The sequence below is a fragment of the Anomaloglossus baeobatrachus genome, chromosome 2, assembly GCF_048569485.1.
Source record: "Anomaloglossus baeobatrachus isolate aAnoBae1 chromosome 2, aAnoBae1.hap1, whole genome shotgun sequence".
Lineage (NCBI taxonomy): Eukaryota > Metazoa > Chordata > Amphibia > Anura > Aromobatidae > Anomaloglossus > Anomaloglossus baeobatrachus.
Window position 1 is genome coordinate 358,850,308 of NC_134354.1, and position 24,140 is coordinate 358,874,447.

General features: G+C 44.6%; 5 non-coding genes across 5 annotated transcripts; all 5 read left to right on the forward strand.

The window, feature by feature from the left end:
• Positions 1-2,057: 2,057 nt before the first annotated feature.
• TRNAI-UAU (transfer RNA isoleucine (anticodon UAU)) lies at positions 2,058-2,129 on the forward strand. The gene has a single exon. It is a non-coding gene; the product is annotated as a tRNA-Ile (tRNA).
• Positions 2,130-2,309: 180 nt separating this feature from the next.
• TRNAI-UAU (transfer RNA isoleucine (anticodon UAU)) lies at positions 2,310-2,381 on the forward strand. The gene has a single exon. It is a non-coding gene; the product is annotated as a tRNA-Ile (tRNA).
• Positions 2,382-2,558: 177 nt separating this feature from the next.
• Positions 2,559-2,630, forward strand: TRNAI-UAU (transfer RNA isoleucine (anticodon UAU)). The gene has a single exon. It is a non-coding gene; the product is annotated as a tRNA-Ile (tRNA).
• A 1,168-nt stretch (positions 2,631-3,798) lies between these two features.
• On the forward strand, positions 3,799-3,871 carry TRNAV-CAC (transfer RNA valine (anticodon CAC)). Its single transcript has one exon. It is a non-coding gene; the product is annotated as a tRNA-Val (tRNA).
• A 416-nt stretch (positions 3,872-4,287) lies between these two features.
• TRNAV-AAC (transfer RNA valine (anticodon AAC)) lies at positions 4,288-4,360 on the forward strand. The gene has a single exon. It is a non-coding gene; the product is annotated as a tRNA-Val (tRNA).
• Positions 4,361-24,140: the final 19,780 nt, after the last annotated feature.

Sequence of the window (24,140 nt, forward strand, 5' to 3'; positions counted from 1 at the left end):
AAACCCAGTGTGCTGTATAACTTTATCTTATCTTGCACACCAGCTATTGTTCTCTGGTATCACCTGGCATGCTGGTGAGCAGTGTTGCATATATTTAGCTACTGATATGTATCATTGCTTGCATATACTGACAAACCCAGTGTGCTGTATAACTTTATCTTATCTTGCACACCAGCTATTGTTCTCTGGTATCACCTGGCATGCTGGTGAGCAGTGTTTGCATATATTTAGCCACTGATATGTATCATTGCTTGCATATACTGACAAACCCAGTGTGCTGTATAATTTTATCTTATCTTGCACACCAGCTATTGTTCTCTGGTATCACCTGGCATGTAACTTTGTATTTTTTGCCATCTGTGCTGTATACTTGTTGTCTTATGTATTCTACTTGCCTTGTTAATTCTGATTAACTGTTTATGTGCCAAGGTGCCCTCTGTTGTTGCACCTATATGTATTTTTCTGTGCTACATCTAAAAACTGTTTTTTATGATGTAATAAAATTTGTCATTCTCTTTTGCATTTCAACCACATCTGCTCTCCTGTTTCTTTTGCATTATAAAAATCCTGTTTGTTTCAAAATATATAGTTCCCATAAATACAAAAGCAAAAGACCAAACTATGGAGAAAAAAGTAACACATTCAATATAAACTTCAATTTAAGCAAAATCCCTTAGTAGGAATAAAACTGGTAAAATATGTAATACAAATTGTAAATGTTTCATTAACCAAAAATACTTTCCTTCAGCAATAAAAAGGCCCCGTCAGTCACAATTCTGCTCTGCTAGCCAATACACAGTAACTTTTCATCAAGTTTCACAGTGTAGTGGTCATCACGTCTGCATAACACGCAGAAGGTCCTGGGTTCAATCCCCAGTGAAACCAATCTGTTCTTAGTGTTGAAATAATACGCTATCCAACTACAATATATGAAGTTCTCGGCTTTGTTGCCGAATGATGGGATGTTTTGGCTTCCATCACAAACAGAACTACAAATTATTATTTTTTTTTTCCCCTGGCGGTCAAAACTCGTCTCTAAATGCCATTACTTTGCACAATTTCACAGCTTTCATAGTGGAGTGGTCATCACGTCTACTTCACACGCAGAAGGTACTGGGTTCAATCCCCAGTAAAAACAAGCTGTTTTTGCTGTTGAAGTATTTTGCTATCAACCTGTAATATATGAAATTCTTGGTTTTGTTGCCAACTGATAATATATTTTGGCTTCCATCACCAAGAGAACTACGATTTTGGGTTTCTAATTTATTGACCATTTTAGCAGAAAACATAATCCCATATTATAAAAATCCTGTTTGTTTCAAAATATATAGTTCCTTTAAATACAAAAGCAAACGACTAAAAAATGTAGAAATAAGTAACACATTCAATGTAAACTTCCATTTAAGCAAAATCCCTTTGTAGGAATAAAACTGGTAAAATATGTAATAACAATTGTAAATGTTTCATTAACCAAAAATACTTTCCTTCAGCAATAAAAAGGCCCTGTCAGTCACAATTCTGCTCTGCTAGCCAATACACAGCAACTTTCCATCAGGTTTCATAGAGTAGTGGTCATCACGTCTGCTTAACACGCAGAAGGTCCTGCGTTCAATCCCCAGTAAATCCAATCTGTTCTTGGTGTTGAAATAATACCCAATTAAACTACAATATATGAAGTTCTTGGCTTTGTTGCCGAATGATGGGATGTTTTGGCTTCCATCACCAACAGAGCTACGAATTTGTTTTGTTTTTTTTTCCCTGGCGGTCAAAAGTTGTCTCTAATTGCCATTACTTTGCAGGCTTTCAAAGGTTTCATAGTGTAGTGGAAATCACGTCTGCTTTATGCGCAGAAGGCCTAGGTTCAATCACCAGTGAAACCCATGTGTTCATGGTGTTGTAATAATTCCATATCAACCTGCAATATATAAAGTTCTTGGCTTTGTTGCCGAATAACGGGATGTTTTAGCTTCCATCACCAACAGAGCTACGAATTTGTTGTTTTTTCCCCTGGCGGTCAAAACTCGTCTCTAATTGCCATTACTTTGCAGGATTTCAAAGGTTTCATAGTGTAGTGGAAATCACGTCTGCTTTATGCGCAGAAGGCCTAGGTTCAATCCCCAGTGAAACCCATGTGTTCTTGGTGTTGAAATAATATCCTATCAACCTGCAATCTATAAAGTTCTTGGCTTTGTTGCCGAATAACGGGATGTTTTAGCTTCCATCACCAACAGAGCTACGAATTTGTTTTGTTTTTTTTCCCTGGCGGTCAAAACTCGTCTCTAATTGCCATTACTTTGCAGGCTTTCAAAGGTTTCATAGTGTAGTGGAAATCACGTCTGCTTTATGCGCAGAAGGCCTAGGTTCAATCCCCAGTGAAACCCATGTGTTCATGGTGTTGTAATAATTCCATATCAACCTGCAATATATAAAGTTCTTGGCTTTGTTGCCGAATAACGGGATGTTTTAGCTTCCATCACCAACAGAGCTACGAATTTGTTGTTTTTTCCCCTGGCGGTCAAAACTCGTCTCTAATTGCCATTACTTTGCAGTATTTCAAAGGTTTCATAGTGTAGTGGAAATCACGTCTGCTTTATGCGCAGAAGGCCTAGGTTCAATCCCCAGTGAAACCCATGTGTTCTTGGTGTTGAAATAATATCCTATCAACCTGCAATCTATAAAGTTCTTGGCTTTGTTGCCGAATAACAGGATGTTTTAGCTTCCATCACCAACAGAGCTATGAATTTGTTGTTTTTTCCCCTGGCGGTCAAAACTCGTCTCTAATTGACATTACTTTGCAGGATTTCAAAGGTTTCATAGTGTAGTTTTCATCACGTCTGCTTCACACGCAGAAGGTCCTGGGTTCAATCCCCAGTAAAAACAAGCTGTTTTCGCTGTTGAATTAATATGCTATACACCTGTAATATATGAAATTCTTGGTTTTGTTGCCAACTGATAATATATTTTGGCTTCCATCACCAAAAGAACTACGATTTTGGGTTTCTTTTTTATTGACCATTTTAGCAGAAAACATAATCCCATATTATAAAAATCCTGTTTGTTTCAAAATATATAGTTCCCATAAATACAAAAGCAAAAGACAAAACTATTTAGAAAAAAAGTAACACATTGAATATAAACTTCAATTTAAGCAAAATCCCTTTGTAGGAATAAAACTGGTAATATATGTAATAAAAATTGTAAATGTTTCTTTAACCAAAAATACTTTCCTTCAGCAATAAAAAGGCCCAGTCAGTCACAATTCTGCTCTGCTAGCCAATACACAGTAAATTTTCGTCAGGTTTCATAGTGTAGTGGTCATCACGTCTGCTTAACACGCAGAAGGTCCTGGGTTCAATCCCCATTGAAACCAATATGGTCTTAGTGTTGAAATAATACGCTATCCAACTACAATATATGAAGTTCTCGGCTTTGTTGCCGAATGACGGGATGTTTTGGCTTCCATCACAAACAGAACTACAAATTATTTTTTTTTTTCCCCTGGCGGTCAAAACTCGTCTCTAAATGCCATTACTTTGCAGGATTTCACAGCTTTCATAGTGGAGTGGTCATCACGTCTACTTCACACGCAGAAGGTCCTGGGTTCAATCCCCAGTGAAACCCATGAGTTCTTGGTGTTGAAATAATCCCCTATCAACCTGCAGTATATAAAGTTCTAGGCTTTGTTGCCGAATAACAGGATGTTTTAGCTTCCATCACCAACAGAGCTACGAATTTGTTTTTTTTTCCCCTGGCGGTCAAAACTCGTCTCTAATTGCCATTACTTTGCAGGATTTCAAAGGTTTCATAGTGTAGTGGTCATCACGTCTGCTTCACACGCAGAAGGTCCTGGGTTCAATCCCCAGTGAAACCAATCTGTTTTTGGTGTTGAAGTAATTTCCTATCGACTTGTAATATGTGAAATTCTTGGTTTCGTTGCCAAATGACAATACATTTTGGCTTCCATCACAAAGAGAACTACGATTTTGGGTTTCTTTTTTATTGACCATTTTAGCAGAAAACATAATCCCATATTATAAAAATCCTATTTGTTTCAAAATATATAATTCCCATAAATACAAAAGCAAAAGACCAAACTATGGAGAAAAAAGTAACACATTCAATATAAACTTCAATTTAAGCAAAATCCCTTTGTAGGAATAAAACTGGTAAAATATGTAATAATAATTGTAAATGTTTCATTAACCAAAAATACTTTCCTTCAGCAATAAAAAGGCCCCGTCAGTCACAATTCTGCTCTGCTAGCCAATACACAGTAACTTATTGTCAGGTTTCATAGTGTAGTGGTCATCACGTCTGCTTAACACGCAGAAGGTCCTGGGTTCAATCCCCAGTGAAACCAATCTGTTTTTAGTGTTGAAATAATACGCTATCCAACTACAATATATGATGTTCTCGGCTTTGTTGCCGTATGACGGGATGTTTTGGCTTCCATCAAAAACAGAACTACAAATTATTTTTTTTTTTCCCCTGGTGGTCAAAACTCATCTCTAAATGCCATTACTTTGCAGGATTTCACAGGTTTCATGGTGTAGTCGTCATCACGTCTACTTCACATGCAGAAGGTCCTGGGTTCAATCCCCAGTAAAAACAAGCCGTTTTCGCTGTTGAAGTAATTTGCTATCAACCTGTAACATATGAAATTCTTTGTTTTGTTGCCAACTGATAATATATTTTGGCTTTTATCACCAAGAGAACTACGATTTTGGGTTTCTTTTTTATTGACCATTTTAGCAGAAAACATAATCCCATATTATAAAAATCCTGTTTGTTTCAAAATATATAGTTCCTTTAAATACAAAAGCAAACAACTAAACTATGTGGAAAAAAGTAACACATTCAATGTAAACTTCCTTTTAAGCAAAATCCCTTTGTAGGAATAAAACTGGTAAAATATGTAATAAAAATTGTAAATGTTTCATTAACCAAAAATACTTTCCTTCAGCAATAAAAAGGCCCTGTCAGTAGAGTTGAGCGCGGTTCGTGGTTCGTGGTTCTCCAGTTCGCGGCTCGAGTGATTTTGGGGCATGTTCTAGATCGAACTAGAACTCGAGCTTTTTGCAAAAGCTCGATAGTTCTAGAAACGTTCGAGAACGGTTCTAGCAGCCAAAAAACAGCTAAATCCTAGCTTGGTTTCTGCTGTAATAGTGTAAGTCACTCTGTGAATCAAACTATTATCACATTTCAGTGTATAGTGTGCGTGAACAGCGCCTTCAGATCACTGCTGTTTCTATAATGGCGATCGCCATTTTTTTTTTTTTTTTTCTTGTCTTCCTTCCCTAAGCGCGCGCGTCTTGTGGGGCGGGCCAGCATGTCAGCCAATCACAGACACACACACACCTAAGTGGACTTTGAGCCAGAGAAGCAACGGCATGTGTGATAGGATCTGCATGTCACATGTCCCTGCATTATAAAACCGGACATTTTCTTCACGAACGCCATTATCTGCCTTCTGCGTCTTTGGTGTCAGACATCAGTGTCGCAGCTCCGTCCTCCTGAGTCCTATAGCCGATACAGCTGTATGCGCTGCATACACAGCGTTAGACAGCTTAGGGAGAGCACATTCTAGCAGTCCTTTTAAGGGCTCAAAGCGGCAGGGTCAGAGAGCCATAAGTGACAGGTCCTGCAAACAGCAACAGCGTCTGTGTAGCCCAGGTCAGGGATTTCCTCCCTGCATTTCACCATTAGGAGGGAATAGAAAGGCAGGCTTCCATTCCTCTACCCAGAGCACCACAATCCTGCCACTGTACCCTCTTGTCCTCTGCACACTCCAACTCATTCTAAGTAAGCCATTATACTAGCAAACACTCAGTGTACCTAGTGGCATCCTAAACGTGGCTATTGGACTTTGCTATAGTCCCACTAGTGCAAAGACATTAGCAGAGCACATCTGCCTGCATTGCACACTCCAACTTTTTTAAACTAAGCAATTTTACTAGCAAACACTCAGTGTACCTAGTGGCATCCTATACGTGGCTATTGGACTTTGCTATAGTCCCACTAGTGCAAATACATTTGCAGAGCACGTCTGCCTGCATTGCACACTACAACTTTTTTAAACTAAGCAATTTTACTAGCAAACACTCAGTGTACCTAGTGGCATCCTATACGTGGCTATTGGACTTTGCTATAGTCCCACTAGTGCAAAGACATTTGCAGAGCACGTCTGCCTGCATTGCACACTACAACTTTTTTAAACTAAGCAATTTTACTAGCAAACACTCAGTGTACCTAGTGGCATCCTATACGTGGCTATTGGACTTTGCTATAGTCCCACTAGTGCCAAGACATTTGCAGAGCGCATCTGCCTGCGTTGCACACTCCAACTAATTATAACGAAGCCATTATACTAGCAAACACTCAGTGTACCTAGTGGCATCCTATACGTGGCTATTGGACTTTGCTATAGTCCCACTAGTGCAAAGACATTAGCAGAGCACATCTGCCTGCATTGCACACTCCAAGTTTTTTAAACTAAGCAATTTTACTAGCAAACACTCAGTGTACCTAGTGGCATCCTATACGTGGCTATTGGACTTTGCTATAGTCCCACTAGTGCAAAGACATTTGCAGAGCACGTCTGCCTGCATTGCACACTACAACTTTTTTAGACTAAGCAATTTTACTAGCAAACACTCAGTGTACCTAGTGGCATCCTATACGTGGCTATTGGACTTTGCTATAGTCCCACTAGTGCAAAGACATTTGCAGAGCACGTCTGCCTGCATTGCACACTACAACTTTTTTAAACTAATCAATTTTACTAGCAAACACTCAGTGTACCTAGTGGCATCCTAAACGTGGCTATTGGACTTTGCTATAGTCCCACTAGTGCAAAGACATTAGCAGAGCACATCTGCCTGCATTGCACACTCCAAGTTTTTTAAACTAAGCAATTTTACTAGCAAACACTCAGTGTACCTAGTGGCATCCTATACGTGGCTATTGGACTTTGCTACAGTCCCACTAGTGCAAAGACATTTGCAGAGCACGTCTGCCTGCATTGCACACTACAACTTTTTTAAACTAAGCAATTTTACTAGCAAACACTCAGTGTACCTAGTGGCATCCTATACGTGGCTATTGGACTTTGCTATAGTCCCACTAGTGCAAAGACATTTGCAGAGCACGTCTGCCTGCATTGCACACTACAACTTTTTTAAACTAAGCAATTTTACTAGCAAACACTCAGTGTACCTAGTGGCATCCTATACGTGGCTATTGGACTTTGCTATAGTCCCACTAGTGCCAGGACATTTGCAGAGCGCATCTGCCTGCGTTGCACACTCCAACTATTTATAACGAAGCCATTATACTAGCAAACACTCAGTGTACCTAGTGGCATCCTATACGTGGCTATTGGACTTTTGTCAATTCACAGTATTGGAACGTTATTTGCATGACATCTGCCTGCATTGCCCACTCTAACTTTTTTAAACTCAGCCATTATACTAGCAAACACTCACTGTACCTAGTTGTATCCTAAACGTGGCTATTGTACTTTTGTCAATTCACAGTATTGGAACGTTATTTGCAGGACATCTGCCTGCCTTGCACACTCAAACTTTTTTAAACTCAGCCATTATACTAGCAAACACTCACTGTACCTAGTTGTATCCTAAACGTGGCTATTGTACTTTTGTCAATTCACAGTATTGGAACGTTATTTGCAGGACGTCTGCCTGCATTGCACACTCAAACTTTTTTAAACTCAGCCATTATACTAGCAAACACTCACTGTACCTAGTTGTATCCTAAACGTGGCTATTGTACTTTTGTCAATTCACAGTATTGGAACGTTATTTGCAGCACGTCTGCCTGCATTGCACACTCAAACTTTTTTAAACTCAGCCATTATACTAGCAAACACTCACTGTACCTAGTTGTATCCTAAACGTGGCTATTGTACTTTTGTCAATTCACAGTTATGGAACGTTATTTGCAGGACATCTGCCTGCATTGCACACTCAAACTTTTTTAAACTCAGCCATTATACTAGCAAACACTCACTGTACCTAGTTGTATCCTAAACGTGGCTATTGTACTTTTGTCAATTCACAGTATTGGAACGTTATTTGCAGCACGTCTGCCTGCATTGCACACTCAAACTTTTTTAAACTCAGCCATTATACTAGCAAACACTCACTGTACCTAGTTGTATCCTAAACGTGGCTATTGTACTTTTGTCAATTCACAGTATTGGAACGTTATTTGCAGGACGTCTGCCTGCATTGCACACTCAAACTTTTTTAAACTCAGCCATTATACTAGCAAACACTCACTGTACCTAGTTGTATCCTAAACGTGGCTATTGTACTTTTGTCAATTCACAGTATTGGAACGTTATTTGCAGCACGTCTGCCTGCATTGCACACTCAAACTTTTTTAAACTCAGCCATTATACTAGCAAACACTCACTGTACCTAGTTGTATCCTAAACGTGGCTATTGTACTTTTGTCAATTCACAGTATTGGAACGTTATTTGCAGGACATCTGCCTGCATTGCACACTCAAACTTTTTTAAACTCAGCCATTATACTAGCAAACACTCACTGTACCTAGTTGTATCCTAAACGTGGCTATTGTACTTTTGTCAATTCACAGTATTGGAACGTTATTTGCAGCACGTCTGCCTGCATTGCACACTCAAACTTTTTTAAACTCAGCCATTATACTAGCAAACACTCACTGTACCTAGTTGTATCCTAAACGTGGCTATTGTACTTTTGTCAATTCACAGTATTGGAACGTTATTTGCAGGACGTCTGCCTGCATTGCACACTCAAACTTTTTTAAACTCAGCCATTATACTAGCAAACACTCACTGTACCTAGTTGTATCCTAAACGTGGCTATTGTACTTTTGTCAATTCACAGTATTGGAACGTTATTTGCAGCACGTCTGCCTGCATTGCACACTCAAACTTTTTTAAACTCAGCCATTATACTAGCAAACACTCACTGTACCTAGTTGTATCCTAAACGTGGCTATTGTACTTTTGTCAATTCACAGTATTGGAACGTTATTTGCAGCACGTCTGCCTGCATTGCACACTCAAACTTTTTTAAACTCAGCCATTATACTAGCAAACACTCACTGTACCTAGTTGTATCCTAAACGTGGCTATTGTACTTTTGTCAATTCACAGTATTGGAACGTTATTTGCAGCACGTCTGCCTGCATTGCACACTCAAACTTTTTTAAACTCAGCCATTATACTAGCAAACACTCACTGTACCTAGTTGTATCCTAAACGTGGCTATTGTACTTTTGTCAATTCACAGTATTGGAACGTTATTTGCAGCACGTCTGCCTGCATTGCACACTCAAACTTTTTTAAACTCAGCCATTATACTAGCAAACACTCACTGTACCTAGTTGTATCCTAAACGTGGCTATTGTACTTTTGTCAATTCACAGTATTGGAACGTTATTTGCAGCACGTCTGCCTGCATTGCACACTCAAACTTTTTTAAACTCAGCCATTATACTAGCAAACACTCACTGTACCTAGTTGTATCCTAAACGTGGCTATTGTACTTTTGTCAATTCACAGTATTGGAACGTTATTTGCAGGACGTCTGCCTGCATTGCACACTCAAACTTTTTTAAACTCAGCCATTATACTAGCAAACACTCACTGTACCTAGTTGTATCCTAAACGTGGCTATTGTACTTTTGTCAATTCACAGTATTGGAACGTTATTAGCAGCACGTCTGCCTGCATTGCACACTCAAACTTTTTTAAACTCAGCCATTATACTAGCAAACACTCACTGTACCTAGTTGTATCCTAAACGTGGCTATTGTACTTTTGTCAATTCACAGTATTGGAACGTTATTTGCAGGACATCTGCCTGCCTTGCACACTCAAACTTTTTTAAACTCAGCCATTATACTAGCAAACACTCACTGTACCTAGTTGTATCCTAAACGTGGCTATTGTACTTTTGTCAATTCACAGTATTGGAACGTTATTTGCAGGACATCTGCCTGCATTGCACACTCAAACTTTTTTAAACTCAGCCATTATACTAGCAAACACTCACTGTACCTAGTTGTATCCTAAACGTGGCTATTGTACTTTTGTCAATTCACACTACTGCAAATCTATGTGCAGCACCTCTGCATGACAACCTCGTGCTCTGTTTTTAATAAGCTATAATGATAGCACAAAATACTGCCATTTTGTGGCATCATAGAACTGGCTGTTGTATTCCATTAGTGCCCCACTGGTGACAAGCTATTTCTAGCACCTCTACATCACACCCTCATGCACATTTTGCTACGCTAATGTTATAGCAAACTCATGGAATTCATTGCTGCATTTCATAATTCGGAGGGATAGAAAGTCAGGCTTCCTTTAGCTTTTCCTTCTGTTCATAGACAGCATCTCCAAGACAAATTTCCCCTCCACGTCTAAGTGTGGAGAGGCAGCTAGTGCGCATGCGTGTGCCGATGTACCCCAGCTGCAGCATAATTACAGTGTTTCGCCTAGTGAGTATGCTCAGCCTGACTGTGCCATTCCTGACGCTAAGTTTTCATTTCGGGATACAGCGCATGCTCCCACACTAAGTGTGAAAAGCCTCTTTGCACAGGTGCTTGCATTCCGTGCCGGGTATAAGTCCTGTTTTGGGCATAGACACCATGCTAAAGCTGATAGTCTTTTTTCAGAGACTGTATTTCATGCTACTGAGCATGCTCAGGCACTTCCTGCATCAGAGACTAGGTCCGGTAATGAACTCTTTGGCCCTGGCCCTGATGTGGGGGTCCCATATAGACCACAGGGCATCAGGTGTCCTCCCAAATGGCTTGCAGAGGCCCACACCTATGACTTGTCACCGCATTATTGATGCTCAGACGATGACTGGTGAGGTGTTTGGGTCATGGCAGCCATGAGGTCATCATTGAAGTTGCGTTTCCAAATAGGACGCTAGTTATGCCACTCATGACGTGTCACTCTACTTTTGTCTCCAGGAGGTGCATTGTGGTTCACCCTGGTTTGGGGCGGACCCAGGTTATAAAAGGGGCTGGAGCCAACAAGGAGGTGCGCAGTCTTCTATTATGCTCCGAAAGAGCACACCTCCATGTGTTGAACCCATTGCGGCTTTAGGCCAGAGGTAGGCAGGGATCGGGTGGTGGATGCAGGCCACCACCACAGTTGGTAACGCAGAACGGTTAAGACCAGCTCCTGTCCTAACAGTCCTGCTTGTGCAGCCCAGTGGCATTAACAGGCCTGCTGCTGCTGATGCGCCTGCTGTCCACAGGTGTGGCCCCTACGCACACGGTCAGCGTACTCAATGGCCCCTGTGTTGTTAACAGGGAGTTCCTGGGCTGGGTGGGCATGTGGACCCTGTGACGCTAACAGGGCTCACAGTCTCCAGATCCGAATGGCGTCTAACTCGGTTCAGGCTACTATTAGTTTCATAGCCACACAGCTCTGTATCCTCCACCAAACCTTCAAGTTGCCAACCTCTCCTTTTCCAACTGGGAGCACGGTGGACACTGACTGCTGATGGGGATATATACCTTTCTCTTTCTTTTCTTATTAATTTTCGTTATATAGCGGTCACAGATTATATACCACTTTATCCAAATCTGCCAGTCCCACTGTAACAGATGTTGTTTCTTCAGCAAATGTTACAGTTGCTTAACCACCAAATCCACGGACCAAAACTTTTTTCCCCTTTCCAACACACCTGTTCCCCTTTCCAACAGCATCTGTCCTTTTTCAACTCATTTTGGGATATGACCAAAAGTGCAACTGTGCAGGGACACCGTACTCAACGCCATCTCAGCACAGCAGCCATCCCTCGGTCCCTCCGATGTGGACAAGTAAAAGACCATTTCCTCCTATCCATGACAAAGCGTTGAGATTCACTCTGTGCAGCACTGGTGTTTAGTGGACAAGTAGATCTAAGATTGCGTACCACATTCTGCAGATACTCCTGTATACGTGCGTCTATTTCTATGGCAGGAATTAGTTCGCCAAATTTTGTCTTGTACCGGGGATCTAACAGTGTGGCAACCCAGTATTCAGGATTAGTTCAAATTCATACAATCCGAGGGTCATGTAGGTAGTGCAGCAAGAAGGCGCTCATGTGTCTTGTGCATCCAGGAGGACCAAGTCCTTGGTGTGTTGGTGGCAGAGAGGTGAGAATCGTGCATCCTTCCTCTGCCCTCTCCCCCCAACCTCGCACAACCGAAATGTGAGCAAGCTCTCACTCATCTGCTGAGTCTTCCATGCCCATCGCCAGTTCGTCCTCCATTTCTTCATGGGCTCCTGCACTTTCATCAACACTTTTTGCTGATACTATGCGCCCTTGTTAATCCCTCTCCCTCACCATGACTGCCGCATAGGTGCCGCTGACCATCTGGACCTCGTAGATCTTGTTATCCCTTCCGCATATGACTCCTCCTGTACTTCCTCCCCTTCCTCTTGTCCCAACACCTGACTCCGAATAATAATTACAGTGTGCTCCATCATGTAGATGACCAGAATTGTCACGCTGAGAATGACATTGACAGTGCTAAACATCTTCGTCGACATTTCAAAACTGTGTAGCAGGGTGCATAGGTCCTTGATCTGACACCACTCCAGCAGCGTGATCTGCACCACCTCTGGATCAAGTTATCCCAGGCTATATGTCTTACCGTATTTCAGCAGGGCTCTGCGGTGCTGCCACACACGCTGCAACATGTGCAGATTCCAATTCCTGCGTGTCGAAACATCGCATTTACGGCGTTTAACTGCCAGACCCTAAGACTTCCGGAGTGATGAAAGTTGTTGAGCTGCTGTGTGCGCACGATGGAAGTGAGCACATAGCGAGCGTGCCCACTGCACAAGGCCATGTAGGCCGTGATGGTGTTTTAAAAATTGCTGGCGAATTCGGTTCAACACGTGAGCCCTAAAAGGCACGTGTGTCACATTGCCCTGAGGATGGCCCGCAGCCAGGTTTGCATCATTGCCGCACACGGCTGTTAAGTCACCAACGGAGTCCGCTCCGTCAATTTGTACTCCGGTCGCCAGGTGACAACGTGTTCCTTTCATGAATAGTGCTGATGATGGGAGAGTAGTCGATGCCAGCGGCGCAGGTGGACGCAGGTTATGCTCACCCACTGGGCTGCATTACCTTGACAGATGCAGAATCTCTGGCTGAATGTAGCTGGTGGGTATCTCACAGATGAAATACCATCATTCAGCTACAACCAATGGGAAGACACCACACCCTTTTTTATGCCCATCCTGTCTGCAGACCACTGCCAGACATAGCTATGAACCTCTGGTTAATTTTACCCCCAGTTCAGTTTTATGATTTTGTGTGCTTGTTACCTGACTACTTTTCCTGCTTGCTGTTTATGTACCTTGTTGGCCGATACGCATTTCACCTCTGCTTGTTTTCTGATTCTTTCCTGGCCGTCCCATTCTGTTCCTGTTCCTCAATTAATGTTTTGACCCTGCCTGACTACTATTCTCTGTAATAGCGGTGTGACTCACATTTCCCATACATTTCAAAGTAAAACTTTGACCGCCTGATGGCATTGAGCTCTGCTGCCAGCATAGTAAGGAGGTGTGTGGTAGTCCTTGTGCGCAGTTGCAAGGAAGGGTGGCCTGACCACACAGGGTTTGCGCCAAGGTAGAGGACCCACACGAGGTTGAAGAGGCAGAAGCAGTGTATTAACTTCTACATACAGAACAAGGATTGAAACAACTCGTGGGGACGGCAAGACTTGTACAGCAGACCCTTCTCCATCTCTCACCATAGTTTGCCAGTGCCCAGTCAGTGACATGTAATGACCCTGTCTATGCTTACTGGTCCAAGTATCTGTGTTGAAATGCACCCTGTCGCACACAGATTTTCTCAAGGAAGTGGTGATGTTGTGTGCGACATGCTGGTGTAGCGCGGGCATGCTTTTCTTGGAGAAGCAGTGGTGATTGGGCATCTGGTACTGGGGCACAGTGACAGACATAAGGTCTGTAAAATCCTGTGTGTCCACTACGCGTAAAGGCAGCATTTCGGTAGCCAACAGCTTACAGAGGGATAGAGTCAACCACTTAGCTTTGTCATGGGTCGCAGTAAGTGGCCTTTTATTTGACCACATCTGAGGGACAGAGATCTGGCTGCTGTCTGTAGACGGTGTTGAATAGGGTGTCCCTGGAAAAATGCAGGTTTGTGAGAAAAGTGCAGGCGGAGACATGATGTTGCCTTCATCTTGCCTTCAGATCTGTTCATCTTGTATCATTTTTAAAAAACACAGCAAGCAAGGGTTACTCCAAGCGGAGTCTACCTTTTTTCCCCAAATTGGGCACACAGACACCCCATCAGTGGCAGGACTTGTGCCCTAGTTGCAAACAGGATGTTTTGATTTGCATCAAGCACATTCCAAATCCACAAGCATTTACTCTCCCCAGGATGACACAGGGGTAGTAAATTCCTTCTGGATCCATGACTTGTTCATTTTGATGAACGTCAGTCTGTCCACATTGTCACTGGACAGACGCGTGCGCTTATCTGTCAGCACACACCCAGCAGCACTGAAGACACGTTCAGAGACAACGCTGGCAGCTGGACACGACAAAATCTTCAAGGCGTAACTGGAGAGCTCTTGACATTTTTCTAGATTTGAAGCACAAAAGGAGCAAGGCTCCATTTGCAAAGTCATTGCATCGATGTTCATTTGGAGATACTCCTGTATCATCCTCTCCATCCGTTGACTATGTGACACACTTGATGTCTCTGGTGGCCTTGCAAAGGAGGGTCTAAAAAAATTATGAAAAGATTCCATAAAATTGCTGTTACCAGCACCAGATACGGTCCTACTGGTACGGGTAGACTGTTGAAGATGACGAGGCCGTCCCATGTTTGTCAAGTTACAACTGGGAGAATCACTCCCTTCACCTGCACAGTTGATTGGTGGAAAAGCCGAGCTAAGATCGAGTAACAGCTTCTGCTGATACTCCTGCATACGTGCGTCCCTTTCTATGGGTGGAATTATGTCACAAAATTTGGACTTGTCCCGGGGATCTAATAGTGTGGCAAGCCAGTAGTCATCATCACTTCTAATTTTGACAATACGAGGGTCATGTTGGAGGTAGTGCAACAAGAAGGCACTCATGTGTCTTGCGCAGCCATGCGGACCAAGTCCACGCTGTGTTTGTGGCATAGAGGTGCTAACCGTTCTTTCTTCCTCTGTCATCTCCCCCCAACCTCTTTCAACTTAAATTTGACCAAGGTCCCCCTCATCAGCTGAGTCTTCCATGTCCATGGACAGTTCGTCCTCCATATCTTCATGTCCTCCTGCACCTTCCTCAACATCTCGCCTGCTACCATGCGCCCTTGTTGATCCCTGTCCCCCATGGTCCCATGCCTGCCGCGTTGGTGATGATGAACGTCTGGACCTTGGTGATGTTGTTGTGTCTTGCGCATATGAATCCTCCTGTAGTTCCTCCCCTTCCTGTTGTCCCACCCCCTGACTCCGAATAGTGTTTAGCGTGTGCTCCAGCATGTAAATGATTGTAATCGTCATGCTGATAATGGCATTGTCAGCGCTAAACATATTCGTCGCCATGTCGAAACTGTGCAGAAGGGTGCATAGGTCCGTGATCTGAGATCACTCCATCAGGGTGATCTGCCCCACCTCTGCATCTCGTTGGCCCAGGCTATACGTCATGATGTATTGCACCAGGGCTCTGCGGTGCTGCCACAGTCGCTGTAACATGTGGAGAGTTGAATTCCAGCGTGTCGCCACATCGCATTTCAGGCGATGAACCGGCAGGCCGAAAGACTTCTGGAGCGATGCAAGTCGCTCAGCTGCGGCGCTTGAACGGCGGAAGTGAGCACTGCAGACAGTTTCCGTGCCCTGGTCAGAAGGCCATCTAGGCCGGGATAGTGTGTTAAAAATTGCTGGACAACAAGGTTCAACACGTGAGCCATACAAGGCACGTGTGTCACCTTGCCCAGGCGAAGGGCCGCACCCAGGTTTGCAGCATTGTCGCACACGGCCTTACCAGGCTGCAGGTTGAGTGGAGACAACCATTTATTAAACTCGGACCGCAGAGCTGACCACAACTCCTCAGCTGTGTGACTCTTATTCCCAAGACATGTCAAGCTAAAGACCGCCTGATGCCGTTGCGCTCTGCTGCCAGCATAGTAATGAGGGGTGCGTGATTCCTTCTGCGCAGTGAGAACGCTGGTGGCCTGACCAGGCAGGCTTGGGGCGGAGGTGGAGGACCCAGATGAGGTGGAGGATGCAGAAGCAGTGGCGGAACTTGGACAGACAGAGGATTGACACACAAGTCGTGGGGACGGCAAGACTTGTGCAGCAGACCCTTCACCATCTATCACCATAGTTACCCAGTGCCCAGTCAGCGACATGTAACGTCCCTGTCCATGCTTACTGGTCCAAGTATCAATGCTGAAATTCACCCGTTCACACACAGAGTTTCTCAAGGAAGCGGTGATATTGTGTGCGACATGCTGGTGTAGCGCGGGCACACCTTTCTTAGAGAAGTAGTGGCGACTAGGCATCTGGTACTGGGGCACAGCGACAGATATAAGGTCTCTAAAATCCTGTGTGTCCACTAGGCGGAAAGGCAGCATTTCTGTAGCCAACAGCTTACAGAGGGATAGAGTCAACCTCTTCGCTTTGTCATGGGTCGAAGGAAGTGGCCTTTTATTTGACCACATCTGAGGGACAGAGATCTGGCTGCTGTGTGTAGACGGTGTTGAGTAGGGTGTCCCTGGAAAAATGCAGCTTTGGGAGGAAAGTGCAGGCGGAGACATGATGTTGCCTTCATCCAAAGTTGGTGCTATCGATGTCTGAGAGAGCTGTACACACTCACTTGTTTCCCCTTCCAAACCAACTGACGACCTACCAAGCAAACTGCCTGTTGCGGTTACAGTGGTGGAAGTTGTGGGTGGAAAAACAGGTGTGACAGCTGTCCCCACAGTCCTAGAAGATGACGAGCGCGCGGATGCCCTGGAAGGGGCAGGCGGTGGATGGTTGGCTCCACTAGGCCGCATTGCAGCACGGTGAGCTTCCCACCAGGCCATATGATATTTATTCATGTGACGATTCATGGAAGAAGTTGTCAAACTGCTGAGGTTTTGACCTCTACTAAGATAACCATGGCAAATGTTACAGATCACACAATTTGGCCGATCTTTTTTTATGTCAAAAAAGGACCAGGCTAGGCAAGGCTTAGAGGCCATGCGACCTGTTGATCCACCCCGAATATTGCTCAGAGGCAGAGTGGTGGCTGAGGATGCAGTTGTAGACGTGCTACCAGTGCTCCGACTGTGTCCAGGAAGGCGCCAGGTTACTTCGACGTCGGTTGCATCCTCCTCCACCGCCTCTATTGACCTCCTCGAGTGTCTGACTGTGGGTTGACAGTAGGTGGGATCTAGAACTTCATCATCAATTGTTGTGTTTGCACTCCCCTCCCCCTCAGACCGAGTTTCTTCTTGCCCTGACCGAATATTTAAGTTGTCATCCCAATCGGGTATCTGCGTCTCATCTTCATCAGTATGTTCCTCATTGCCTATAACCACAGTTGTTGGAAAGGCAGCATTTTGGTAGCCAACAGTTTGCATTTTATGAAAGTCAACCTCCAAGCCATGTCATGCCCTTCTAAAAGCATGTATAACACAGCGAGGGGACTCCAACCACAGTCTCCCTCGTTGCCACTCACTGGGCCACACACACCCCACTTGACTGGCATCGGTTGAGCCCCCTTTTGAAAAAGAAAAAGATGCTTTGCATGAAGCACTCTCAAAAATACGCGTGCCTTTCCCGTCCCCTGGCTGACCCCGGGGAAGAAAAGTCCTCTGAGAGCCATGACTTGTTCATCTTGGTTCTTTTAGAAACACAGCGAGGGGACTCCAACCACAGTCTCCCTCGTTGCCACTCACTGGGCCACACACACCCCACTTGACTGGCATCGGTTGAGCCCCCTTTTGAAAAAGAAAAAGATGCTTTGCATGAAGCACTCTCAAAAATACGCGTGCCTTTCCCGTCCCCTGGCTGACCCCGGGGAAGAAAAGTCCTCTGAGAGCCATGACTTGTTCATCTTGGTTCTTTTAGAAACACAGCGAGGGGACTCCAACCACAGTCTCCCTCGTTGCCACTCACTGGGCCACACACACCCCACTTGACTGGCATTGGTTGAGCCCCCTTTTAAAAAAGAAAAAGATGCTTTGCATGAAGCACTCTCAAAAATACGCGTGCCTTTCCCGTCCCCTGGCTGACCCCGGGGAAGAAAAGTCCTCTGAGAGCCATGACTTGTTCATCTTGGTTCTTTTAGAAACACAGCGAGGGGACTCCAACCACAGTCTCCCTCGTTGCCACTCACTGGGCCACACACACCCCACTTGACTGGCATCGGTTGAGCCCCCTTTTGAAAAAGAAAAAGATGCTTTGCATGAAGCACTCTCAAAAATACGCGTGCCTTTCCCGTCCCCTGGCTGACCCCGGGGAAGAAAAGTCCTCTGAGAGCCATGTCCACATTGTCAGTGGACAGACACGTGTGCTTATCTGCCAGCAGACCCACAGCAGCACTGAAGACAGGTTCAGAGAGAACGCTGGCTGCAGGACACGACAAGATCCCCAAGACGTACGTGGCGAGCTCAGGCAATTTATCAAGATTGGAAGCCAAGAATGAGCAGGGCTCAAGTTGCACAATAATGGCATGTTTCCTTGCATATACTCATATATCTGTGTGTCCTCCTCTTTTTCCTTGTCCAGCTCTTTTGTTTTCGCATGAGTATATGTCCTTGTCACTTTCCCATGTGTTGTGAGTTGTTTGTGACCTTTTGGACACCTTTGAGGGTGTTTTCTAGGTGTTTTTCTGTGTTTGTGATTGCCTGCCATTGTTTCCTATGCAGTTCGAGTTCGGTTCGTCGAACGTTCGACGAACCGAACTCGAACGGGAGGTCCGTTCGGCGAACCAACCTCGAGCCGAACCGCGACCGGTTCGCTCATCTCTACCTGTCAGTAACAATTCTGCTCTGCTGGCCAATACACAGTAGCTTTCCATCAGGTTTCATAGAGTAGTGGTCATCACTAGAGTTGAGCGCGGTTCGCGGTTCGAGGTTCTCCAGTTCGGGGCTCGAGTGATTTTGGGGGCTATTCTAGATCGAACTAGAACTCGAGCTTTTTTGCAAAAGCTCGATAGTTCTAGAAACGTTCGAGAGCGGGTCTAGCAGTAAAAAGCAGGGCTTTTTACGGCTACAGTGTGCAGGAGCCATCGCTGGCAGCCTGCCACAAGCTGGTAACCAAGATAAACATCGGGTATCCAACCAAAGCGCTTTGGTTAGTAACCCGATGTTTATCCTAGTTACGTGCAGGAAGCCCACACTTCCCCGCTCAGCTCGCTCCGCCCCCTCCTGCCCGCGGCATGTACACATACACTCACACACACACTCACACACACACACATACACACATGTTCCCGCTCGGCTTACCTGCGGTGATGAAGTCCCGCCATCCCGACCTCAGCGCTGTCACTGTCCTCCATGGCCGCCGCTTGTCACATCACCTCTCGCTTCCGACCCGAGACTGACTAGCGGTGACGTCACGGGCCTCTCGCGAGACTTGGTGTGAAGGCTCCGGTCATTGAACTCAGTGACAGGGGCTGTCGGCAGTGCTGGAGATCAGCGCAGGTAATGTACCTCGCTGACAGCAGCACTTGTCATGCCCTGCAGTGACCTGGGCTGACCCATTGATGTTAGCTCAGGTCACTGCACTGCTCTCCCAGCCAATGGGGAACATTCTGTTCTTCCTTGACTGGGACAGTGTGGATCGTCATGGCAACCCCTTGGATTACACCAGACCTGGATTTGTTTTTCATTCTAATAAATTGGTTAAAGAGGGAATGTTTTGGGGAGTGTTTTTTCAAATAAAAATGTGTTTGTCGTCTATTTTTTTGTATTACTGACTGGGTTGGTGATGTCGGGTATCTGATAGACGCCTGACCTCACCAACCCCAGGGCTTAATGCCAGGTGACATTACACATCTGGTATTAACCCCATATATTACCCCGTTTGCCACCGCACCAGGGCGCGGGATGAGCTGGGGCGAAGCACCAGGATTGGCGCATCTAATGGATGCGCCACTTCTGGGGCGGCTGCGGCCTGCTATTTTTAGGCTGGGGAGAGTCCAATAACCATGGACCTCCCTAGTCTGAGAATATCAGGCCCCAGCTGTCTGCTTTACCTTGGCTGGTGATCCAGTTTTGGGGGACCCCTACGTGTTTTTTTTTTATTATTTATTTAATTTAAAAAAACAGCGTGGGGTGCCCTCAGTTTTGGATTACCAGCCAAGGTGAGGTTGCCAGCTGTGGTCTGCAGGCTGCAGCCGTCTGCTTTACCCTAGCTGGCTACAAAACTAGGGGGAACCCTACGTCATTTTTTTTTTTCATTTTTTTGGCTAAATAAAAAGCTAAGCACCCCTTAGTGCCACATGAAAGGCACCAAAGGGTGCTCCACTTTTTCTCCATTTTTTCTCCACTTTTTCTCCACTTTTTCTCCATCTTTTTCTCCACTTTTTCTCCATCTTTTTCTCCATCTTTTTCTCCATCTTTTTCTCCACTTTTTCTCCACTTTTTCTCCACTTTTTCTCCACTTATTCTTCACTTTTTCTCTATTTTTTTCTCCACTTTTTCTCCATTTTTTTCTCCACTTTTTCTCCACTTTTTCTCCTTTTTTTTCTCCACTTTTTCTCCACTTTTTCACCACTTTTTCTCCACTTTTTCTCTGTTCTTTTTCTATGGTCGGTCTACCCATTAGCTCTGCCATGCATACTGTAGCTCTACACCTACTGCACATGTTACTTTATGATTGACATCTCTTTCGTACCAGAGCTGTCTAAGCCTACTCTGACCCCATATTTGTCATTACTATATTGTCCTTGTACTGTATTATGACATTTGTATCATGTGTTTCATTTCTTGCTGTGTTGCAATTTTTTTGCTGCATCCCAATTGTACCTCTACATTGTTCGAGTTTATGTTATTGTTCTCTCACTCTTATGTGATACTGATTATTGTCATTTTTCATGATTACATGCAGATAAGTCCAATCTGACGAAGGCTCAGGCCGAAACGTCATTTGTAACTTGTTTTGGACAAAAACATATATGCTTATGAAAACATTTTTTTTCTTAATACGGACCAATAAAGAGTGATTTTGCATTACTATCCGTTGTGACTTTCTGACTTAGTCTGGGAGATTTAGAGTGCCGAGGTTACTCACTAATTTTATCTATTATTACCTCTGAGCACCTATATACCAGTGAGCAGAGCTTCTTCTACAGTAGTTCTCCTGATTAGGCATGCCCTTACCTCATGAGCAGGGCATTGCAGCTTTGGTAGCAACCATTACGACATGGACTCTGCTGCTGTGGACCCGGGGAGAGTGAGTGCAGATTCATTGCACCCACACTCCTCACATGAAGGGTCCGCACTCCTAGAAAATGGGGGATACGTTCCCTGAGTGTCTCCCCCCCATATTCTAGACGGTCCAGAGTCGTCGTGGGACCCCTTTATTTTTTTTCTTACAATAAATTGGTGAAAGAGGAAATGTTTTGGGGACTGTTTTTTCAAATAAATTTCTTTTGTCGATTTTTTTTTTTTGTTAGTACTGACAGTTTATGATGTTGGGTATCAAATAGACGCCATGACATCACAAACTGCTGGGCTTGATCTCAGGTGACTTTACAGCTAGTATCAACCCGATTTATTACCCCGTTTGCCACTGCACCGGGGCACGGGATGAGCTGGGGTGAAGCGCCAGGATTGGCGCATCTAGTGGATGCGCCACGTCTGGGGTGCCTGCGGCCTGCTATTTTTAGGCTGTGAAGGCCCAATAACTATGGACCTTCCCACCCTGAGAATACCAGACCACAGCTGTCCGCTTTACCTTGGCTGGTGATCCGATTTGGGGGGGACCCTACATTTATTGTGTAATTATTAATATTTATAAAATAATTATAAAAAAGAGCCTGAGGGGACCTCCACATTGGATCCCCAACCACGCTAAAGCTGCCAGCTGTGGTTTTCAGGCTACAGCCGTCTGCTTTACCCTAGCTGGCTATCAAAAATGGGGGGACCCAACGTCATTTTTTTTTTAACTATTTTTTAAATAGAAAAAATTAATGGGCTTCCCTGTATTTTGATTGCCAACCAAGGTAACGGCAGGCAGATGGGGGTGGCAACCCATAGCTGTCTGCTTTATCTGCGCTGAGAATCAAAAATACCGCGGAGCGCTACGTCATTTGTTTAAAGATTTATTTTTACAGCACTGTGATGTCCAGCAATCAAAATACAGGGAAGCCCATTTTATTTTTAGTTATTTAAATAAATAATTAAAAAAAATATATATGGGCTCCCGCTGCATTTTTTGTATTGCTAGCTAAGGGTAATCCAAGCAGCTACTGGCTGCTAACCCCCACTGCTTGGTGTTACCTTCACTGGCAATGGAAAATCCAGGGAAGCATTTTTTATTTTTTTTGCCAAAAAACTACAAAAAAAGGACGTGAGCTTCGCCATATTTCTGTATGCTAGCCAGGTATAGCAGGCAGGTGCTGGAAGAGTTGGATACAGCGCCAGAAGATGGCGCTTCTATGAAAATGCCATTTTCTGAGGCGGCTGCAGACTGCAATTCGCAGCAGTGGGGCCCAGAAAGCTCAGGCCAACCTGTGCTGCGGATTCCAATCCCCAGCTGCCTAGTTGTACCTGGCTGGACACAAAAATGGGGCGAAGCCTACGCCATTTGTTTTCTAATTATTTCATGAAATTCATGAAATAATAAAAAAGGGCTTCCCTTTATTTTTGGTTCCCAGCCGGGTACAAATAGGCAACTGGGGGTTGGGGGCAGCCGTACCTGCCTCCTGTACCTGGCTAGCATACAAAAATATGGCGAAGCCCACATAATTTTTTCAGGGGGCAAAAAACTTCTGCATACAGTCCTGGATGGAGTATGCTGATCCTTGTAGTTCTGCAGCTGCTGTCTGTCTGTATGGAGAAGAGCAGACAGCAGCTGCAGAACTAGAAGGCTCAGCATACTCCATCCAGGACTCAAAGAAGAGGGGAGCCAGCACTGCTCATGAATGGCATGCAACAATGAAAAAATAAAAAGTGTAAAATTCACAAATTCATTCCTACTGTAACAATTCAATGAGATTTTTTGCAAATTATTGATCAATGATTTGAGCCCCCCTGCCCCGTCACGGCAAATCTCTATAGGGGGGTCCCTACACTATGTCATAAATTAATATCGTACCATAAGGTCTCATATAATGACTTGAACAGGACATATAAGAACACCACTTACCCAGGGAATGTCAGAACCGCTCCCATGCTGCAAGGACTGACAACTGCGAATAAAGGCAGCCCAGGTGCCAGTGTGTGTGGCAGAACCACACACCCCAGCACAATGTCAGAACTGGCCCTCACAGTGCCAGACCAGCAAGCATGGATGAAGGGCGGAACAGCCTCAGGCAGGTGGTGCTTAAATAATGATGCCTATGGACCAGGGGGCGGTGGCTGTGTGTGAACAGGCACCAACATGAATTTTGATGGCAACAGAAGGAATTTGCAAACCACACTGGGCGTGCACGGCATGGTGGCAGTCAACCACCTGACCAGTAACGCAAAGAAGAGGGGAGCCAGCACTGCTCATGAATGGCATGCAACAATGAAAAAATAAAAAGTGTAAAATTCACAAATTCATTCCTACTGTAACAATTCAATGAGATTTTTTGCAAATTATTGATCAATGATTTGAGCCCCCCTGCCCCGTCACGGCAAATCTCTATAGGGGGGTCCCTACACTATGTCATAAATTAATATCGTACCATAAGGTCTCATATAATGACTTGAACAGGACATATAAGAACACCACTTACCCAGGGAATGTCAGAACCGCTCCCATGCTGCAAGGACTGACAACTGCGAATAAAGGCAGCCCAGGTGCCAGTGTGTGTGGCAGAACCACACACCCCAGCACAATGTCAGAACTGGCCCTCACAGTGCCAGACCAGCAAGCATGGATGAAGGGTGGAACAGCCTCAGGCAGGTGGTGCTTAAATAATGATGCCTATGGACCAGGGGGCGGTGGCTGT